The sequence below is a fragment of the Antechinus flavipes genome, chromosome 2 (genome assembly GCF_016432865.1).
Source record: "Antechinus flavipes isolate AdamAnt ecotype Samford, QLD, Australia chromosome 2, AdamAnt_v2, whole genome shotgun sequence".
NCBI classification, from domain to species: Eukaryota; Metazoa; Chordata; class Mammalia; order Dasyuromorphia; family Dasyuridae; genus Antechinus; species Antechinus flavipes.
Window position 1 is genome coordinate 65238834 of NC_067399.1, and position 14674 is coordinate 65253507.

Below are 14674 nucleotides of genomic sequence, written 5' to 3' on the forward strand. Positions count from 1 at the left end.
GAAGGAAAGAAGAAAAAGTTGGAACTCAAATTCTTACAAAAATGAATGTTGAAAACTATCTTTACATGTAATTGGAGAAGATACAATACTTTTGAATAAAAACAAAAGGAGCAGCAGGAGGAAAAGGACTAAAAGGAGGAGGTTGTTCCACTTTTGCACAACTATAATACTTAGGAAGCTAATCTCAAGACCACAACCTGCTCCCATTTTAATATCTTATGTCAAATCTAAATCTGATTATTTGAATCATATGATATCCACCTTCTATGTTTTAAGCCTCTTTTTCCTGTTGGTAGGTTAGATTTTAGAATAATAGTTGTTCAGTTCCTTACTTTTTCCATAGTCCAGCCCTTTCTTATTTTTGGTAGTCCTGATTGTCTTATATTTCTTTTAGAACTCAGGTCCTCTTCCACACTAAGAAATGTGGAAAGAGGACTTTATTTAGAGATATGATATCTAAAAATATGTGAATATACTTCTTTTCTAAATCACACTTGCTCCAAGGTCAGATGTTTTCTAACTTGGTGGCTTAAAAACTTAAAAGTTTGATATAAAATAAAAATATGATTCTGAGCTTAGTCTTAGTCAGCAATGTATAGGGCAACAAAGAAAGCTAATGAAATCTAGATGACCACAATGAATTGGGTAAGCAGAGTGATTGTTTTACTATGCTCTATTCTAATCAGGATACATCTAGGGAATTTTTTTGGTCTGGGATGCCACAGTTAAAAGATACGGATTAAGTGGAATGTCTAGAAGGTGACAAAAAGGATGGTGAAAGGCCTTGAATTCTAATATAAGATAAATGATTCAAGAATTTAGGGATGCTTAAACCCAGAGAAGAAAATGTGTGTGTGTGTGTGTGTGTGTGTGTGTGTGTGTGTGTGTGTGTGTGTTGTATTAGGTTGTGGAAAAGACATGATAGCTTCCTTCAAATACTATAAAGGTTGTCTTATGGAACAAAGAATAGACTTATTCTGCTGGAATAGAAATTAGTATAATGTATGGAGATTGAAAAGTGCAAAATAATGAAGAAAAACAAAGCTAAGTTTTCAATTATCATCACCTCAAAAGTGGAGTGGGATTATTTAGAGGTAATTGTTTCCCCTTCACTTTAGATTTTCAAACAAAATCTCCATATCCATTTTCAGGTGTTTTCTTGTTCAAGTATAGAGGTCAAGCTCTTTACATCCATCCCTTCCATTCCAAAATTCTGTGATTCTGCTTTTCCTAGAAAGGGCTGGAGAGTAACAGACATGATCCGTGCCTGAAGTTTTGTCACAGGTGTATCATCAGGTACTTCTTGCTGCCCCAGGGTGTAGTTTTTGAGGAATAAAAACAATATACCTCAAGCCTCATAAACTGAGTGCATAGGCTCTGCATCTGAACTATTTGTTTGGCCTGTTGTGTGGGCTCCTTCTTCCAGGAGTCCTCTGTGTTGATTTAAGTCCTCCAGGATAGCAGCAGGCAATGAAAGGCCTATAATACACTCTTGACTATTCTCATTTCAGGGGAACAATGTACAAGGAACATTTTTCAGAGGTAAAGAGTGTTTTTGTCTACTTCAGGAAACTTTTAGAGATTATTATACACAGTAGAAAGAAACTGAGCAGGGAGGCAGGAACCCTGGGGTCAAGTCATAGCTCTGTACTTGCTATCTATGGCACTTCCAGAAAAAAAAAAATGTCTTTCTCTAGGACTCAGGTTTTTGTTTGCTTGCTTTAATCTAAAATATTTTCATGTGTCTGGAAGGCAGTACATTTTAATGGAACGGGGACTGAACTAAAAGTAAACAGAGATCTAAGTTTAAATCCTGGTTGTGAGAATCATTAGTATGAATAGCATGTAGTCATACTGTGTATGATCACAAGAAAGCCATTTACTTCCTCATACTCTCATTTTCCTCATTTGTAAAATGATAATAATTATGCTTTGGCTATTTACCTTTGGTGAAGAAAACATTTGAAGGAGGGGGAAAATGTTAACAAGCAGAGATCAAAAGATTTAGTAAGTCAGCAAGCATTTATTAAATGCCTAATTTGTGCCTTTGTTGCTCTGGAGATATAAAAAAGGGCAAAAAATATAATTAGGTAGACAATATGAAAGCAATTATATGCATGTACATATATACTTACATACTTGTTTATACACATGTATGAATAACATACAAAAAGTATTTACAAATATGTTCACATGTGTACATAAATTAAATATAAATATATACATACATATAGATATGTGTTTATATAGAGAATAATTCCTCTATGATGATTATCAGTTTTTTACATATACAGATGTATGTATGTATGTTTGTATATGAAAAAACTGGTGATAAATAAAAGAACATGTAATAAACTGGTGATTTTATATATATATATGTATATATACGTATACATACATGTAAACTAGTGATAATCATAGAGGGAAGGGGCAAGCCTGAAAGTAATTCAGGCTACCTTCTCTTAGGTAGGAAGGCTAAGACTTCTCTTAGTAGTTAAGATTTTAGCTGTGACTTGAAGAAAACTAAGGGAAAGCAGAAGGCAGAGAAAAGAAGTGAAACTATTCCATTCATGGGATAAAATTAGTTAAAATGTCCATAGTCTAGAGATCAAATGTCTTGTGAGGAACAGCATAGAAGCCAGTATATCTGGATTGAAGAGTATATTTGGGCGAGTAAAATGTGAGAAGACTGAAAAGGTAGAACATGATCAAGTTATGAAGAGTTTTTATGTCAAACAGAAAATGATACAGATAAATGGATAGATGGATATATATATTGAGATAAATATATGTATATATATATGTATATGCACACGTGTGTGTGTGTGTGTGTGTGTGTGTGTGTGTGTGTGTGATTGTTTAGTGGTAGGTAGCCACTGAAAATTTTTGAATATGGGTTGACATGGTCAGATTTGCACGTTAGGAATATGAATTTGATATCTGAAGAGAGAATGGAATGGATTATAAAGAGATTATGACAGAAAAACTAACTCTCAGACTACTACATGGACCAGATATGAGGAAAACAGGTTCTTCACTATGGGAATGAGAGTATTTAAGATGAATTGGAGGTAATATCAGAGAGAAACCATTAGTTTAGTATTAAGGAGAACTGGAAAAGGTTTTTTTTTTTTTTTTTTTAAGGAGATGGGATAAACTGAGACTTGAAGGAAGCCAATGAAACCAGGAGACAAAGACAAAGAGGAAAAGTATTCTAGTGAATACTAGAATGGAGGATAACCAACATAAAGTGGCCAGAATTGGAAGATGGAGTGTTTTGTGTAAGGAACAGAAAGGAAGCCAGTATGATTGGATCATGGGGTATTTGGAGGGGAATAAAATTTAAGAAAACTGAAGGATGAAAAAGATCCAGGTTAAGAATGATTTTAAAAAGCAGACAGTTCTAAATTTGATGTTGGCTGTTTGGGGAGTCACTGGAGTTTACAGAAGGGATGGGAGGGGATGGGAGAGGTAAGAAAGCAATGTTGGGTGCATAGCTCATGCTTCAGGAAGGTCACTTTGCTTGCTTAATGAAGAAGGGACTGAGGTGGGAGAAGCCGGTTCAGGCAGTCCCTGTGGTCCAAGAAGGCCACACAAACATGGTGGCAGTTTCAGAACAGAGGAGATGTGAGAAAGATAGAATCAATAAGATTTGGCAATGTATTGGAGAGAGAATTAAAAGCAGATTTTAAATATGATCAAGTCTAACCTCCTTATGTTACATATCAGGAAAATAAGAAGACAGACTAAGCAACTTTTACAGATCATACAGATACTTAATGGAAGCAGGAATCCAACCCAGGATTTCTTACTCAATATTTGAACACAGAGACTCTTAAAATTTATCTAGTTCAATCACTTGATTGAACCAAGGACAATGGAGTGCAGAGAAAAAGTAAATTGTGCAAGTTTGCAGTAGGACTTATAGACTGATTTTCAGGCCTACAAAGAGACAGCTCCATATTTCTGTCTCCATTCCAGGCTATAGAGAGCTGGTTCCAGGAGTGTGGGATGGCGTATGTAAATTCAGGGTACAGTAAGAAGTAACAAACAATTTTCAGGCTGTAGATTTTGATCAGAGCATGGACCATGGGAATACTTGGAGCAATCTGGTCATATTAAGCTCACGGTAATTGGAAGCAGCTTGATTTCCGTTGTTCTTTAGTTCATTTCAGTGTGTCATCAACTCACATTGATTAAACTAGAAAGATACGTTTGAACCAAAGTATATTGGGGTCACGGGTTGGATTTGGGAAAATGTTCCTTTTCCGTTCAGAATTCTAAATACTCTAAGCAATTATTATTTGAAACAGACTCTTCCCTTATCTTAGCCATTATGCCAGCAGACTCCATTAGCTCCCTTGTTGTTTTCTTAAGACCACCTCCTGATGATCCGTCCTATGACTGTTTATACTTAAAAAAGAAGCAATTTATCGAAAGTGGTTCTCTGCAGGATGTCAGCTCAAATGGAAAGGTATCCAAATTGCTTCCTTTCTCAAACACTTAACAGTCAATCTCTCAAGCTGTCCTCTGGGTCACCATGTACTTTTTCTTGCCTTTGCTCCTTTAGTTATTGGGGGTAATCATTTCAATGGAAAGTGTAGTTTAGTGGCCAGAGCCTTTGACTTGAATTGCGAAGACATGTTTTATTATTAGAGTCAGCAATGGATTCATTCTTTAAGTTTCTCCGTTTTGGTCCTTATTTTCTTCAGATGTCAAAATACTGGGATTGAATTGGATGATCAATAGGGTTGCTTATGTCTCTTGACATGTGAGGATCTTGAAAGACAAGTTAAGAAGCATTTATTAAGCACATCTTATACATCAGGCATTGTTCTAATCACTGCAGATACAAAGAAAAGCAAAAATAGTCCTTTCTCTAAATAGTCCCAGTCTAACAGGGGAGACCACATCGTTATCTGATAACTTTCAAAATGTATTTTATTCCTTTCTAATCTGTAACGTGCAAAATATTCTGCAATATAACATAGGAACAGATGAACCTGAATGATTGATTTAATAGCTCTTTACCCTTCATAAAAACAGAAAAGTTTTAGTTATTAGATGTGCATACTATTTATTGCTGTAAGGCATTTGGAAGTGGGTACAGGGCCTTTGATGTCATAAATAACATTACATTATGTAAAACATCTGTTTATTACTGACATTTTGCCCTAATCTTTTCTCTTTGTACTTTAGCTCAGAGGAAAAAAAGATCTTCAAAGAAAAAAATAATCTTTCTTTATCTTCTTTCCCCTTCTTTTCTGCTCTCCCTCCTTTCCTCTCTCCTTTCTCCCTCTTTTCTTTCTCAATTCCCTATCCATCTCATTTCTTCCTTCCTTTTTCATTCTTCCTATTGTTCATTTGCTTTATTTTTCTCCCTTCTCTGCTTTCCTTTCCCTATATGCTCTCTCCCTCTATTCTCACACATACATATGTAGTTGTTATTCATAGTCAAAGTTGACACTGCTGACACTGTTATTTCCTGGCTTGGCAATGTATTTTATTCATCTTAATGATTAACATTTTAAAATATTACAGTGAGAAAAAGAAAATCATATGGCTTGAGTTGGGTGTAGATAATATGTTCCTCCTTTTATAAATGACACTTAGTTGCTGTATTTCCTCTATTTCAATGATTTCCATTCTCTTTGATATAATTCTGGATGACATGAGGTTTCATGATCATGACTCCTTAGAAGTAACTAAAACTAGTGGCACTTATGTTTTAAGAAAGGTTGAGATTCACTCATGGAAAAAACCCTGGACTTGGAGGGAGAAAATTCAGATTTTCATCTATCATTCAAGTAGCTACGTGAATGTAGACAACAATCTCTGTAGCCCTAAGTTTCCATCATCATAAAATTGGTGCAATAATATGTGTTGATTAATTCCTCAACTAGCTACTTCCCATCAATGATGTGTTCAGGGAGAGGGAAATAAGAATAGGCCATAGCAAATAAGAGCAAGTTTGAAGGATCAGAACATGTGATAAGTTCAAAAGGATAGTTTGAACTTCAATGTTAACATGGCCAGATCTATTTCAGAGAAAGGACAAGAAGAATATGCCCATAGCTAAGAAAGGGGAAAGATTAGGAGTATGACATTTTACTTTCTGGACACTAAATTTTAGGTGAGATATTAACAGCCTGGTAGATGTCCAAAGAAATATGTCAGGATGTTGGTGAGACCAGAGATCATGCCATATGAGGATCAGTTAAAGAAACTACCCATCTTTTTCTTAGAGGATAACTGCTGTTTTTGTTGCTTTATTTCAGTTGTTTAAGACTCTTCATGACCCAGTTTTCTTGGCAAAAATACTGGAGTTACTTACTATTACCTTCTCCAGCTCATTTTACAGATGAGGAAACTGAGGCAAGGGGGTTAAGTGACTTGCCCCAAAAAACATAGTAGTAAATGTTTGAGGATGGATTTCTATATAGTATCATCTAGCTGCTCCAAATAGGATCCATCTATTTCTACACGACTGCAAAAGACAGAACTAAAACTGGGAAATTAGATAAACTGATCTATACTCAGTATAATTAGTGGTGGTTATGGGTTGAAAATTAATAATGGTGGGGCAACTATGTGGTGAGTGGATAAAACACCAGCCCTGAAGTCAGAAGAACCTGAGTTCAAATCTGGCCTCAGGCACTTAGTATTTCCTAGCTGTGCAACCTGGGCAAGTCACTTAATCCCAATTGCCTCGGCAAAAAATAATAATAAAATAAAATAAAATTAGTAATGGTTAATAGAAAAAATAGATTGCCTTCAAAGTAATAGTGAGTTGCCCATCAGTGGAAGACATTTAAGAAGTATTTGCTATTCAAGATATAATGTAGCTGAGTGAAAGGTATGACATTTTGCCCTTCAAAGCACCTACTTCAATTCTTCTCAGTTGAGAATTAATTCTCCCATAGAATGGAGATGTAATGGACCTCAGATACACTTATACTTTAAAGATGAAGAAGGGATGGAAGGCCACAAGCATTTAAGTGTTTACTATGTGGTAGGTACTTAGATAAGACCTTATTAGGGGACATAAACGCAGGCAAAAAGAAAAAATAGAATTTGCTTTCAGGAAATTCTAACTATATAACAAACTATAAAAGGGAACAGAAAAATGTACTGGAGAGCACCCATAGGTGTGATTTTTGGTGAAATCCAGGGAGTCCATTAAGCCAAGAAAATATAGAGGGCCTGGGCATATTCTTATGAACATCCAGGAAAGAACTCAAAAATGAGAGATATGAATTGATAAAGTGGAAAGAGATTCCAGGGTGAGAAGGAACCAAAAGACAATTCCCAGGGTAACGACAGCTGAGTCATGGTAGTAATATCCAGAGAGTCAGAAATACAGCAAAGGGGGAATAAAGTGAAATGGATGAAATGGAAGCTTTAATTAGAATTAAGTTTCCTAGAAATAAAAAGAATGAGTACACAGAGTTGATTCTGTATGCAAGACTTGAAGGAGCTGTTGGAGCAGGAGCATAATATGAAATAAATCTTTTCCTTTGAGCTAGGTGGTGCAATAGATAAAGTTCCAAGTCTGGAGACAGGAAGATTCATTTTCCTGAATTCTAATCCAACCTTGGATACTTATTACTAGTATGTGACCCAGTGCAAGTCACTTAATGCCATTTGCCTCAGTTTGCTTATCTGCAAAATAAGATGGAGAATGAAATGACAAACCACTTCAGTATCTTTGCCAAGAAGACCCAAAATGGGGTCATGAAAAGTTGGACTGACTGAAAAATGAACTCAACAGCAACAAAAACAAGTAATAAATGTCAAAGCTAGGATTTGAATCTTGATTTCTGATTTTTAAATCGACTTTCTTCACTGAAGCACTTGGACTTCCTAATGTATCCTCATAACATATAGCCCAAATATTATATAGTACCTAGCCAGAATGGGCCAGAAGAAGGACATATTTCTTAGTACTCATGAGGAGTTTTCTTTAATCCTTGCAATTTCTGATTCAGAAAATCCTTTGCAGCTCCCACTATGGACGAGTAAATCATCAGTAGCAAAGAAATCCTGTTTCGGATAGTTTTCACAGCACCCTTGTAGACTGGGGGGGTCTCACATTTCCAGTCTCTTAATTTGGCCAGCTCATTAAACACTACAGCCTCCATAACAGATGCTGGGCATTTGAACTTGGTGGAAGTCAAAGAACAGCATCCCATGAAATGACCCTCTTCACAGCATCATTTGCATATTCAGCTACTAAGGAGATGTCTGTGCTTAAAGGCAGCCACTCTGTCTGGTCCCTAAAACAGAGAAGGGGCATATTATTAAGTTTGTCATATCAGACTTCCTTCTCCTTTTGGGCATTGTTTTTGTATTTGAAGCTAATTCCGTGGATTTGATTTGGAGACAGAGAACAGCTCAGTGTTGAATGATGAGACACACACACGGAATATAATATGCTTGAATTAATTTGCATAATAGAATACTATTGATTACAAAGCTGTGTTTGTTGTAGAGGGCTGTCCCATTAAGGAGCAAAGCTTTGAGGTGACTTCACAGATGTAGGCTAGAATTTTGAGTTATGATGTAGATTTGGGGGTCTTAATCTAAATGTGGATAGCATAGTTTGGATGGGAATTGAGCTTCCTTAAAATAAAAAGAATAAGTGTGTTTATTTGGTAGCTGACTGGGAGCAGGGGTTGGACGGGCTGTTGGGGGAGGGAGCATAATGTGAGACAAACCTTAAATCCATTTAGGAATTTTCTAAGCTGCTTCCCCTCTTCCCTGCCTCATGCAAATTCTCACAGCATCCCTAATATACTCCAACAGCCTTGCATGCCATTTTCTTTAACAGAGACAAAAATTTAGCAATGGGAAGACTATTTTTTTTGCTATAGGAGCCACAGGTTAAAAGTGGTTATATGCCTTTCAACAGAGAGGAGCTCGACAGGCCTTTAGTGCTCTCCCTTTTGTAAATGTGCCTTTCTGTCATATTATTACTTTAGTGACTTTGAAGAGAACTTCCTTTTTCTCTTCTGACAATATTTCCCTTCATCATGAAATGAAGTCCGTGTATATAATGCTACTTAGGCTTCTTAGTGGGACCCAAAAGTGATATCTTGTTAGAATAGCTTTAATGGAAGGATTGTTAAGGAACCATCTTGGGGATCGCTATTAAAACAAATTAGAGTATCACTATTTACCCCTAATTCTAACTACAGTTGAGGTCTCATTTGGAATGCAGCCTTCCATTAATTTTTATGCAATATTCCTGCAAACCCCGTCACATTGCTTCCATCAATCACCATGTATTACACCAAGCTCTCGAAGCACATTTCACAGAATGTATCCCTCAGGACCCACATCTATCTTAACATATGCAGAAGTTCAGAAATTTTGTGTTAAGGGAATTTTTCTTTAACTCCATCCTGCTGCTGAAACAAGTTTAAATTTGCTTGTTGTTTACTATGGTGAGATATCTTGGGAGTTCTAACAACCCTAGGATCATATTTGGGAAAGAAGAATGAGTTTATTGGCTAGATGGACTTACTTCTTGTATAATTTCTGATATGCCTATGACATTCTGGTCAAGCCCTTTTTTCCCCCCTCACAATAGATTAATATTTCTCTCGCTCCAGATTAATATTTCTCATGTCTCCTTAAAAGCATTAATTATGCCCATAATTATGGACTGCTGAGAATACTAGCTATTATGTGAAATGCAGTTTTACTTATACAAGATTGAATTTTAACTTGATCTGAACTGCATTCATAAATGGTAGCATCATGCAGTGAAAAGCATAATCAATTGGGTGTCAAAATACTAACATTGAAATCTAAGAGATTCCATTTACTAGCCATTTGGCATTGGGCTACAATTCTCAGAGCCTCAGTTTCCTTATTTGCATTATTTGAGGAAAATGATATCTATCCTTTAAAGCTCATGATGAGCTTTTTTCATTTTCATGATCATCACTAGAATTTATATGGCATTTTTTGATTTATAAAGTGCTTTATAAAAAAATACCCAATTTGACTCTCACAATGACCTTGAGAGGAGATGCCATTCCTTCCCCATTTTAAAGATGAGTTAACTGAGGTAGATAAAGATTGAGTATCTAAAGTTCAGAGATAGTGAGTGCCTAGGCTAGATTTTTGAATTCAATTTTTTTTTTTTTTAGTTTTCATATCTTGTGTTCTTTTCACTGTACCATCCATTTGCTTTCTTATCAAATTGTGCAAGATAGATAAAAGTGTTTGGTACCATAAAGTACTAAATGCCTATTTTACTTCAAGAGACCATGGATGCTCTGAAAATTATACCTCATGATGGCACTTTTATGAGTTTCTGTAGTATATGTTATCACTTGGTGATTAGTCTTATAGTAATGAATCTTATCAAATTTAGTTAGGTCAGTCATGGGATGTTAGATAATCATGTTGTATCTGAATCTTCATGACCCCATTTGTGGTTTTCTTGACAAAGATACTGAAATGGTTTGTAATTTCCTTTCTAGCATAATATATAATTAAGGAAACTGAGGCAAACAGGTTTAAATGGCTTGCCCAGAATTGCACAGTTTATGATTTGAACACAGAAAGCTGAGTTTTCCTGATACCAGGCCTGGCATGCTATCCATCATGAAACTTAGCTGCCCATAATAAAGAATCATGGGATCTTATATTTGTAAAAGAGCTTATAATATAATATCATTTAAAAATAAAATCAACTAATTATCTAATCTCTATATGTGTATATTTACGTAAATATATGTGCACACACACACACACACACACACACACACACACACATATATATATATATATAAAAGAAAGAGAAATGTAATAAGGTAATAGTAATAGCTGTAATAGGCAACTAAGTGAACAATAGATAGCCTCTAGAGGGTGAAAGACTTGAATTCAAATCTGTAGTTAGACACTTAGTGACTATGATCTTGGAAAACTCATTTTATATATCTGGGACTCAATATCATCATCTGTAAAAAAGAGGATAATAATAACATCTGCTTTTGAGGGTTATTGTGAGGAGAAAATGATATAATATGGATAAAGCACTTTGTAAATCTCAAAGTACTATATAAATGCTAGCTATTGTTCTTGTTAATAATAGTGCCAGCAACTGGCTTTTCAATAGTGCTTTTTGTTTTTCCTCTAAGATTTGCTAAGTGGTATGCATATATTCTTTCATTATAACCTGTCAGAGATTGTCTCTTTTTTCATAGCCCTAGAGAAATCAACCCAATGTCATTACCATGTCACAATGAAAATGCAGAAGAAGACTGAGTTGGCATTACAATATTTACATTTATTATCAATAAATTGTATTTACATAATTGCTATTTTTATTAGCTATGCAATTTGCAAGTAGAATTCAGTTTATCAATGTCATCAAGGCCTTGGGAATATTTCTGATCATATCTTCATGGTGATTGAGTTGAAGAACATATTTTTGTAATAATTTCTTAAGTGTTCTGGTTTACAAATTCCTGACACTGGTTTCCTTGTCATTGGAATAACACGTTCTATATGTAGACTTGGAGTATTTATTTTCCATGGCTATTCCCCTTGCCTGGAATATTCTTGGTTTTCATTTCCACCTTTTTGCTTCCATGACTTTCTTCAATTTCTGGACTAAATTTCATGTTTTGCAAAAAGCAATTCCCAAACTTTCTTAATTCAAATACTTTCATCCTGGAAATACCCTAAATCTTTTATTTGTGTATTTTGTTTGCCTATGGCTGGCTACATAATTATTTTCTCCATTATACTAGGAACTCTTTAAAGGCAGGGAATATCTTTTGTCTTTCTTTGCTTTTTCCTCATTTAGCACAGTCTAGGCACATAGTAGGCACTTCATAAATTCTTTTTGACTGACAAACAAGATTCACATTATTTTTAATTGGTTATAACCATAAAACTGACAATTAACAAAATAGAAATGGTAATAATATTTCAATATGGTATTTATTTCTACAAAATGAATAATAACCAGTTAACAAATATTTATCAAGGACTTAATTTCAGTCACTGTGCTAAAGGAAAAAAATATAATTGAAAACAGTCTATCCCTTCATTATAAGAGAGGAGATGATATATATAAAACAGAAAGTACTAGATAAATATTGAATAAATAAAGGATACTGTTATAGGGGCTAGAAATAGCAGCTGAAGGAAATGCGTCTTTTAGGAAATAGCACCTAGATAAAACTTTTAAAGAAGTTAGAATTCTTCCAAAAATAACAATGATGGGTTGATATTTGTATATTATTTTCAGATTTTGAAGAAATTTTTAAAAAATCTTTTCTTTTTCTTTTCCTCTTTTCCTCTTTCTTCTTTCTTTCTTCTCTCTCTCTCTCTCTCTCTCTCTCTCTCTCTCTCTCTCATTCCCATCTTTCTTCATAAGTCATATAATTTGCTATTATGTGGCTTAGAGGAAGCACCTGATCTAATCATTATAAAACCTAGGTAGCAGGGAGGTTGGGACAAATAAAACACCTATTTTCAGTTCATTTGGTGTGAAAAATAATATGGCAACCTACAGAAATAGGAACAAAAGTATCAACTTTAATTGAAACCTTAAAACAGATACACACATTTCACAGTTTATACACAAAAATAATTTATCACCATGAGAATGAATACTTCATAAATGACACTATGGAAAACTTGTAGGTTTTGTTTTATACGAGTATTAATTTCCATTTCCTCTTGCTAGATAGAGATAATGGAAGTTTCCTATCCCTTACTAGCTTTGTAACCCTGGCTAAATAACTTAATATCTGCCTCAATTTTCTCAACTGTAAAAATGAAGTTAATAACACCAACCTCTCAGGGTTGTTATGAAGATCAAATGAGATAATATTTGTAAAGTGCTTAGCACAGTGCTTAGTGTTCAGTATGGGTTTTCTCTCTTATTCATTCCTCCTTCCTTCCTTCCTTCCTTCTTTCCTTCCTTCCTTCCTTCCTTCCTTCCTTCCTTCTTTCCTTCCTTCCTTCTTTCCTTCCTTCCTTCCTTCCTTCCTTATTTCCTTCCTTCCTTCCTTCCTTCCTTCCTTCCTTCTTCCTTCCTTCCTTCCTTCCTTATTTCCTTCCTTCCTTCCTTCCTTCCTTCCTTCCTTCCTTCCTTCCTTCCTTCCTTCCTTCCTTCCTTCCTTCCTTTCTTCCTTCCTTCCTTCTTTCCTTCCTTCCTCCCTCATATTATGTGCAGACCACTCTTCTTGTTTTTGCAGGCCATAAGATATTTGGATAAAATATTGTCCCTTATCATACAGAAATATAGAGACTTCTTTTGGTTAGTCTGTCCAAAATAAAAAATAAGAACAAAAAGAACAACAATCATTAAGAGCCTACTGTATGCCAAGAATCAGTCTAAATGTCAGTGATACAAAGAAAGGCAAAAAAAAAAAGTTCTTACTGTTAAGGAGGTTAAAATTAATAGAGATGCCTGACCTGGGCACTCTCCTTAATTGCAATTTCTGAGAGGAGAGGTCTCTCCTCTCCAATAAGAGGAAGCATGGAGTCCAAAGTGCAGAGGGTATTGGCAAAATGTGAGTTCCAGGGCTGAAGGGGTTTTGCAAGATGAAGTGATTCCTGTGACATGATGGAGAAATCCAGGAATGTAGCTATATGGAAAATAATTACTATTATCAGAAATGTGAAAAAAAAGTCCCATATGAAATTGGATGAAGAAAGGTCATTGCCAACAAAAGAGATTATGGAAAAGGAGAAAGAGAGGAGAGAAAAAGAGAAGAGAAAGAAAGAAAAAAGGAAAGAGAAAAGAAAGGAAAGGAGAAAAGGAAGGGAGGAAAGAAAGAGAAAGGAGGAAAGGAAGGAAGGAAAGAAGGAAAGAAGAAAGGAAGAAAGAAAGAGAAAAAGAAAGAAAGGAAGACAGAAAGACAGAAAAGAAATAAGAAAATTTAATCCAGAAGTCAGTAGCTTTGTTCAGACCCTGTTTCCTGGTTACTCCACTTCTGGCATCACATTTTAGAGAGAATATTTGCAAACTGGAGAGCATCCAGCATGTAAAGAACATGACGGTGAGGGGTCCCAGAAACTGTCATGCAAAGGTCAGTAGAAGAATCAAAATGTGTTTATACTTAAGTGGAGAATATTTGGAAGGGTTGTGACCCTGTCTTTCTATGTCTGAAGTACAGTCAGGTGGGAGAAATATTGAATTTGTTTTGCTCAGGTGTATAGGATAAAACTCAGAATGGTGTTGAGAAGTAACAAAAAGGTATGTTTTGAATCAATATGAGGAGGAATAATATTAAGATGAAACCAGTTCCCTTATTTGTAGATGAATTCCATGTCATAGGAACTCTTCAAAGGGAGAATGTGAATATGTATCGGGGGTTTTGGAAGGGTCATAATTGCTCAAGGATTTAGATTAAATAATCCCTGGCTTTCTTTTGGTCCTGACAATAAGGGTAGCAAAGAAGCAAATGCCTCATTGGCTTTGTAATTATTTTTTTTTTCCTGTGTAAACTCATGCTTCCAATGCAAGTGCAAAAAAAAAAAATATCCTGGAACGTTGTAGCTCCCTCCTCCTCCTCAGTCTCTTGGGACACTGAGATAAGATGCTAGAGGTAATAGAGATCTTGCCTAAGTTCAAATCCTTCCTCTGACAAATATTTTATGTAAAACCCAGACAAGTCATTTAACCTGGCTTCCAATAACT

At 35.3% G+C, this 14674-nt stretch overlaps 1 protein-coding gene across 1 annotated transcript in view; it reads left to right on the forward strand.

The window, feature by feature from the left end:
- Positions 1-14674, forward strand: part of CDH11 (cadherin 11) — a 214018-nt gene that overhangs the window by 144377 nt on the left and 54967 nt on the right. The gene's annotated exons all lie outside the window — the stretch shown is intronic.